Source organism: Mchenga conophoros, linkage group LG11 (assembly GCF_057382185.1).
Source record: "Mchenga conophoros isolate Kocher_MC1m ecotype Shallow Benthic linkage group LG11, M_conophoros_male_GT1.1, whole genome shotgun sequence".
NCBI classification, from domain to species: domain Eukaryota; kingdom Metazoa; phylum Chordata; class Actinopteri; order Cichliformes; family Cichlidae; genus Mchenga; species Mchenga conophoros.
In genome coordinates, this window is record NC_140536.1 from 30,140,964 (window position 1) to 30,150,353 (window position 9,390).

Below are 9,390 nucleotides of genomic sequence, written 5' to 3' on the forward strand. Positions count from 1 at the left end.
TTTGCCCAGTGCTGCTATCAAAACAGGCACACCTACTTTCTAAGAAAGCATGTCTGCAAGTGTACATGAACCATGACATTCAAATGCCTTCCTATTAAATATACTGGGCTCCATCCCCGTGCCGCTTTAGGTTTAGAGTGGCAACCTAAAACAAATGTAATAAGCTTACCTCCCAATTCTTACTAAATGAAAGAATAGGTTCCACAGCATGACATAAACAGCTATCTTCCCATGTGGACGCCATCGCTTCAACCTTCACGTGTTCTCTATAGTGGAAGCAGCCACAGTTTTCTGGACTGACAGTGAGTTCTCCCTGTGTTTAGCGCCATCCCTCTTATTTTTTTCAGCACAGGCAGAGGCAGAAATCATGTTGTTATTGGAACAGGAGGGACAGAATGGGTCTGCAGTGGTACACAGCAACATCAGTAACTTAGGGCGGGAAGACAGGAAAAGTTGTAAAGGTTAGGGTTGGCCAGTGATGCATTAGTACCATCTAGTGGCTCACAGGCATCTGAAAAGGTTGTGGCCTTAATACCAATAAGTCACTGCACATTTAATTTACACAAACATTTCCAGCGTGTCATAAATACACAAGAAAATTAACTTTACATCAGGTGCCTACAGGCATACATCTGATTTGTGTGCAAATAATGCTCAAAATTCTCTTTTCCTCTTCTGTCCTGATCAATATCAATATCAGCGTATCCAGAACACAATGAAACTTTATGTGCTTTTAGAGGCATCTGCAGTCTCTCCATATTTCATTTGGTGTGCAATGATGCTGAACTACAAACAGCACAGTTACAAATTGTAGAGGATATTAATTCAATTCAATTGCACAGCAGAGCTGGGAGCACATTAGCACTCACAGCAGAATCCGAGACTCCTCCAGGCATAAACTGTAGCCTTATGGGAAAAGCAGACAGAAGAATAATCTGCCAGGGAGAGAGAGACAGCGCAGACTGGAGACCTCCATGAAGACACAGGTCACTGATGCAGTGCTTGTTAAAGCTGGAGGGGTCCACTTTGCCATGACAGTGTTTGAATGGTCCATTAACTTCCAGAATTTTCCCGCAAGCCTCTGGGTCAGAGGAGTGGACCAGACGCTCAGATGAACACTTTAGACAACTTTCTCCTATATTGTCTTGCTCAGCCCTCTTCTTCAAAGCGTTCCAAAATGGCCGAGATGGAGATGCTTCAGTGTGCCATTTGCTATGAGGTCACGAAGGTCACAGTCAGGGTTACCACACAGGCCACCAGTAGCATTAGCATATTTTCTGCAGAGATGAATGCCAACTGTTTCCTCCATGATAAAAACAAAATCCAAAGTCAATGTCCTTATAAAGTTCAAGTGCAAGTGTGCGGCTATAATGAGAAGGCCAGTGCAGTGGGGCTGAAGTGACAGGGCAAATTCCTGTTGGTGTAATCAACCTGTAGGGGGAGCCATCTGAAAGGAAGTGCAGAGAAACTTTTACGGAAAGGTAACCTTCCTGCTCATTTGTTTACAACTTATAATGGTACTCACCTCTGTCCATGCTCAGCCAGTAACTTGACTGACAGGTACTGTGCAACTTAAAGTCATTCAAAGGAGATTATGTGATTACCACCGTGCCAACTTGTTTCTTTATAGAATCCAAAGAGTAATCAAAGCTTTGTGCAATGGAGTCATATTTATGATATTTTGTTCATCTTCCAAAAGGAAGATGCACAAAGTTCTTAAGGTCTTAAATGACACTTGTAAGGCCATCCTGATTATCTTCACTGTTGTAGAGATTTCAGTGTTTCTGTGGTGATCAAAATTATCAAATCAACTGAAATAATAAAGGCACAATAAAATAAAATGATTATTGGGACTAGAAAACTCCTGCTGACAGGCAGCACTTATGAAACTGCTGGAAAGTAAAGTTAAATGGATTAAACAAATGTGTCTGAGTTATGAGATAAAGTGCAAAAACTCTAATCACAAAAGTTAAAAAAAAAAGTTAAGTTGGATGGCATTAAATGCAATCTTTTGTGACACATCCATTTAAAAATGTTATAGTTCCCTGTGAGCAAAGGATAAAACTGATCCTTTATCAGCTTAAAAAGCAGCACCGTTCTGCTCAGGTGGGGAAAAGATGTTAAATATACGTTTAGGGCTTTACTCGCTTTAGGTAAAAATGGCAAGATGTAAAATAAATTCAACCGTTTTTTGGTTTTTTTACAAAGTTAAAAAAGCAGCTTTATCAGAAAACAAAGTGCCACATGAAATCTGATAAAGCAGGAGTAGTGCTGCACGGTGCAGCTGACTCAACAACGGTTAAGAGCTGTCACTCAATCCAGCAGAACCAGCTATGCCTCCTTTTCCTTGCACAGCCCCAGGTATTGTCAAGGGTGTAGCTCTCTCCCTCTGGGCAACAAGCTGGCTCATAGCACACTGTGGCAATGGCAGAGCAGTTTTACTGCTCAGAGCATCCCTCAGCCTACGATTTCACCCTGATATACAGAAAACAGTGAGTCACCGTGTGCAATTGTCCAATTGTTTTCAAAACACCAAGCAAACAAGACAGCATAAAATAAAGGTTTTGTAATTTGTCACGTCATATGCAGGTGAGGCATATGCATGATTGCCCAAAACACTGAATCATGTTACTAACAGTGCATAGAAAAACTAAGGCAAGGCACAGTTCAGCTGTGGCAATAAGTGTGTTTATAGCTATAGAGCTGGAAGGTGGTAAAGTAATTAAAGGAATACAAGGTTTAGCTAAATGTGCAGCTACTCATCTCATAGCCCTGTCCACAGAACAAATGACATTGCTCAGGTGTGATGCAGTCCTTCTCACTTTGCATGTATCCAGAACTAAATTGACATTCCTCATAACAGTGACAGAGTACATCAGATAAAATAAAGCAGGACTCAGGGCATGCAGCAACACATACAGTGTAGTCAGACTCTTGCAGGCACAATAGTGCTGTGGGAGAAAAAATGGTTTGTGTACTTAGCAGAGTTGAGCTAGTCTTATACATCAACCTGCTGAGTTTATTGAACAGAGCATGACAGTTTTAGCAAATGCAACAGAGATATGTGTGCAGACCTGTTTGATGTACATGCACTGGCAGACCATACTGGGTTTATGAAAGAATAAATATACACATATACATGTGAGTCAAGATTAATCTTAATCATAGCTCTTCTCACCCTGTGTACTCTCTCAGTGTACTGCAAAACAATTCTTCTCCCATTAGGAATATTGTACACAAGTCATTTACACAGTAATGAGAACAAGGCAACCACCAAATTATCCCACAGGCGCAAGCAGTGTACTGCAGAGGTTATTAGATGTAACTGTTAAAGGAAAATTCAAATATTAAAAAGTATAAAAACAAAGCACGCTATTTTTACGAATATTTGTAACAACATTTTGTTATTTTTATGAAACTTTTCAATCATAAGTTTCTTTTGTGACCCAGCGACAGCTAAGCTGGTAGATGACAAAAAACTGGGCCGCCATGTCCAGCATAGCTCCTGAAGTACCTGCCCCCTACAGTATTATGCTGTTATTTTTGTGCCACTATTCTGAGCGCACATAAAAAAAATATGAGCGCAAGTAAAAAAAAGTTTGCAGGTGCAAGTGTCGCATTTTGAGGAGAAATTTGTTTTGAGCGAAGAAAAGCTGAATTTGAGTGAACATAATTCATTGCTACGTGCAAAAATGTATTTCAGTGTTTGCTATTATCCACACACACACACACACACAATAGCAGCCCCTCTCGCTCAATTTTTGTATTTGCGCTCGCTCGCAATGTGTTGCTCGCGCTCTCAACATTTCTGCCCGTGCGCGTTCAACTCTTTGTGTTATATTTGTGCCACAAAACCAGCCAATCACAGACTTGGATGCAAAAATATCTGATTGGCTGTTCTGGTCTCCAATTAGCTCGAAATGACGAAATGCAATATCCCAGAATCCATTTCGTCCAAAACTCAAACGAGGCAGTGGCGGAGGAACACGGAGTGGCGGAGTTTGAAATATTACTCTGTCTGGGTCACAAAATAAACTTTTAAGATATTTTCATGCGAGAATGGTGCTGTGTAAACTTCAAATACCTGCTCGATTCATCAAGACATCACATATTTCCATAAGTGCTCTAACGTTTTTGGAGATGCCTGTTACCCACCAGCTGACCGCATAGCTGGACTGGCCATTGGGCATACCAGGCATTTGCCTGGTGGGCCGATGGTGATTTTTCATTTTTATGTTTGTTTGTTTTTGTAACGGTATAAACAATGAAAGGTGGTGGATTAGCCCAGCGGTCCCCAACCTTTTTTGCGCCACGGACCGGTTTATGCCTGACAATATTTTCACGGACCGGCCTTTAAGGTGTCAAATACAACAAAATAAAACTAGTACCGGTACTGAAAAATAGAAGAGTTATTCATAACACACGTGAAAAGACCCAGGAAAACCGAGTTAACGATAAAAACGATAACAAAATAACGCTGAAAACCGATAAAAACCCTGAAAACCATACATTTCACACCTGAGCCTCAACTCTCGCGGCCCGGTACCAAACGACTCACGGACCGGTACCGGTCCGAGGCCCGGGGGTTGGGGACCGCTGCATACAGTATGACCATGACTGTGCATTCATTAGTCTGTAATGTGTTGTACGCTCCATAACCATCTTAGGAGGCACATCTTGTACCATTTGGATGTACCATGTTCTCTCACACACAGTAAAACAGACAGTCCTCATTAAGATAGAACTTTTCATAGTTGTCATAGTAAACCCAATTATTGCAGAGTTTGGCATACATTCACCACCGCTGTAGGGGGAAAAAAGGCTTGAAATACTTTGTATTTTTTATGCTAGAGGACTTGGACTCCACACAGACACGAGACTGGAGTGCAGATGGTAGACATTGTTAGATTGGGTAGGAAATCTGCATAACAAAGAGGTCCATATACTTTGCAAACAAAAAATAAACTAAAATAATTTGCTTTTACTATAAAAGTTGGGGGAAATGTTTATCTATTCACATACAGCAGCTCCAGTGTCTTGACCCACAGCTAAAAAAAAAAAAGATCTAACAGATCTTCTAGATACAGTTATTAAAGAAATCCACTGTTTTGTGGCAGCTTGGGATTGTCCCATTTGTATCCAGTAAACTTCCACAGAAATCTTTCATCTGATAAAGAGCCATATCTTGTGGATCCCAGCCCAAGGTGTGAATGGGTACATTTACACATTCTTGTTCAATGCTGGTTCACCGCTATCTAAGGGTCTGAGATATATCAGGTCCATCGATGCGCATCAGGTAATCCTGTGGATTAGCATTAAAGTTCTCACACAGGTCACAAGGAGGGAAGAGAAGACCTTGGAATTTAAGCTGTGAGGACATGAAACTTCTACTGTTCCGCTCAGAGGTTTATATATGCACTCATGATGAGCATAAATATCATGCCAATTTTAGCTTGACAACGACGAGGCCTATTAACATCTCATTAGTGATCATATTTTACTACCACTGATAGTTTCTTGTTGCTGACATAAAAAGGATTTGTTTAACAGCACTCATAGGATTGACTAATACTTAAAACACCAGGAAAATCCACTGAACTCAATTACGATCTAGGAAGGTGAACTGTAGAGTTACACAAGTTGAAAAGGTCTCTTGAAGCTATTTCTAAATAGAATCCAACATAATCAGTTCAAACAAAAACTGTACATAAATATGATGTTTTTCGGATGTAAACTTGTTGAATTCTGAAAGAAGAACCAAAACTGTCACCCTCAGATAAGAGGAAATTGGTTAGGATGCATAGGAACAAAACTGCCAAGGCTCAACCCTGCCACAAACCACAACGAAGTCCCTGCTCTAAAAATGGACACCTTCAAGCTTGACTGAAATTTGCAGCTCCCCACATAACCCAAATGCTTTATCAAGAATTTTTTGCTATGGTCATAAAACAACGACAATTTGGAGGAGTAAAGGTGAGACTCTAGCAACACTGAGCCAGCTTGTGGTAGCATCATACTCTGTGGCTGTTTTGCTGCCATTGCTACTGGTAGATTGCACAAAGTAGATGGAATAATGAAGGAAGCATACTACCTCTAAAGTCTTTAACTTGACCTTAAATAAACAGCTAGACGCCTGAAATTTGAACACAGTTGGGTGTTCCAGCAGGGCAGTGATCCTAAAAACACATCAAAACTGGTTTTGGAAAGGATAAAGGAGGCTAACATTAAGCTTTTCGAATAGCCTTCCCAAAGCCCTGACCTCAACCCTATTGAAAATTTATGGACTATGCTTAAAAGCCGGGTCCATGCCAGGAAACCAAATGATTTAAATATTTGGTTGGTTTTTAGTCTCAAAGCCATAAGACTTGTAAAATAAAACAACAACAAAAACAGTGCTTTTCCTCAAAAATTGTTAAGGACTTGAAGATGATTCTCCATTTTAGGATTCTGGTTCCAAGATTATGGCAAAAATTGTCCAGGATGAAGAGGAATATGCAAGTTTAATCAGTATTTTGCAACAGACTGCAAAGAGATGCCTTTATTGCAAGGAAAAGCTTTTGCCCTGGCTTTGGTTGAACACTGCACATGAGACAACAAGATTTCAGTGCCAATTAAAAGACCCTTTGGCACTTTTAATCACCCACGGGAGGGTAAAATCCACAATCAGTCTTATCAGTGCCATTAAATGAAATTATGCCATCTGAAGATCTATGTAATATATCTTCACAGAAACCACACAGGGCAATGCTCATGATGCTTCCGAGATAATGCAGAGCTAAACCAAAAGTGATGTCTAAAAGAACTAAATATATTTAGATATAGTTTGAGTGGCCCATTGCATGCCCAGCATTGCTTATTCGAATGTGATTGTTATTTTTAACTATGGCAATATTAAAGACCCTGATGGTGTTCTGCATGTTGTGGAGGGAGAGAGTGACACCATACTATACCACTTTGTCAATCCTACTGAAGTATTGTTGGTGACCATGTCCATCTGTTAATGTCCACTGTGTACCCATCTGATGGTTGCTTCCAGTCGAATAATAGGCCATGACACAAACCTCAATTCATGTTAAACTGGAGTCTTGTCTTGTGTCTTGTGCGCTCACTGAACTCAAATGGTGTCCAAAATCATCAGATCTCAAACCAACAGAGCAAATTTGGGATGTGGTGAAATGAGATATTTTGCATCACGATGATTTACATCGTCATTTCCAGCAACTGCGTGTGCGATGATATTATGTCAATATAGACCAATGTCTAATGTAGATACAGTCTCTGTGGAGGATATATATCTCTTCCATTAAACACGAAATAGAAAGATACTGCACGCAGAGCATGATTCATCTGAGTGGTTTACCACATGTGTCAAGGCTCGTTTTTATTTTTACATTTCATAGAGTTTAAAATTTTCATGCAACACAAATTAACGAAGTCACCATAAAGTTAGCACGCCACTATAGATCTATCAGTAACAACAGCTGTTTTGCATACACCTACATCAGTGGGTCAACTGGTTTTAAATGTTATCTGTTCACTGTGCTCATGCAGTGTCCTAGCATCAGGATATGTTCGTGAAGAGAACTAGAGAATGAATTTACCACCAGATTAGAATCTTCTGCGTTAACGTATTGATAATGTCAGTTTAAGTCGTTCCACTGAAATCTTACAAATACTTAATCTGGCATGTATATTCTACAGAAGGTGGGGAGGGCTGTTGTCCGTTCTACTTTCTGAAGTAAACATGTTGATCAGAACTGTCACCAGTTCTGCTGATTTTATCTTAAGTCATAACTGGGATGAAGTTTAAAGCACTACAAATAAGAAGCACATTCCTCTGCCAAGTGCAGGTGATGATGTGCAGAGTTGACACTAGTCACTGCCAACAGGAAACTGGAACTTATTCTTGTTGTTCAACATTGGAGGGAGAAGGTACAGGCAATCCCCAGGTGCATGCAAAGTCAAATAACAATGCCCACAGCTTTTTGAGAGGTTATCTTTGAGCCACAGAAGCTTGAGCTGCTTTGGGTGTAAATATGGTGACCATATCTTTACAAATTAAATGTGAGACATAGAGTATGCCTGTGGGACATGATTTTAACAGTAATGGTTCTGCTTTTTGATATACAACACATGCAATGTGTGCAGATTGTTTCATGCATCAAATAGCATGAGAAGGTCATATATATATATATATATATATATATATATATATATATATATATATATATATATATATACATAAATATATATACATACATACACACACGTGTATATGTGTGTGTGTTTTGAAGTGTTCCAGTTTCATTGCTAAGTTAACAGAACAAGTAGAAAAAAATGGAAGCTAAAGTTTGTTCTTGTGGTTTTATGTGATAGTCTCACATAAGTCTATCACCTGTTTTCAGCATAGTGACAATCAGAGATGGGCAGTAGCGCGTTACTGTAATCCGATTACTTCTTTCAAGTAATGAGTAAAGTAAGGGATTACTATTGCAAAAAATTTAATTAGATTACTGTTACTTTCCCGTAAGCACGCTGCGTTACTGCGTTACTAAAACCGTGATTTTTTTGCGAGTGTCTCATGACAATGACGTAAGCGAGTGCGACGTTTGTGGCGACAGCTGTGTGCAGATCAACAATGGATAATATATCGAGTGCGGGAGAGAGTATGAGCGTGCAGCGTTTAAAGCGTGGAAGTACTGACCTTACTTTGACTTTGATTCCGTGGGAAGAAAACTTCTCTTTACAGCGAAAAAAACCCCTTAACTTCCGAGCAAGCACCGAGTGCGCTACCACGGAATGGGAAATTCACAGACAAACTCGCGGATTCTTCCACTGACCACTGCGGCACACCTGCACCAAGGCAAACATCCGCCTGCTATACAGGTGAAAATAGAGCAACAGGAGTCTTTGATTTTTTTTTAATTTCTGCTGTGTTTCACTTGCATTTATTTGAAAGACTGAGTGTAAACACAAAAATAATATTTTATTTTATGTGCTGGAATGTGCAGAAAATAGGTTTAAATGTTAAACAAATTTCTTCCAGTCAGAGAATGTTGCATATAATTACATTTTTGCTTGATACATAAAGTTAAAAGATAAAAACTAATAAACCAAGTTTTAAAAAGAAACTTTTCCATTTGATTACATTTTGTATGATGGATTATGCAGAAAAAGTAGAATTGGGCTGAAAGAGCTATTGCTTTATTACCTATTCAGGTTGTAAATCGTAACTAACTAAGTAACTAAGTAATTAATTACTTTTGAAAATAAGTAATCAGTAAAATGACGGAATTACTCTTTGGGGGGAGTAATCAGTAATTAGTTACTGATTACTTTTTTCAAGTAACTTGACCAACACTGGTGACAATCTTTGAATATTCACACATT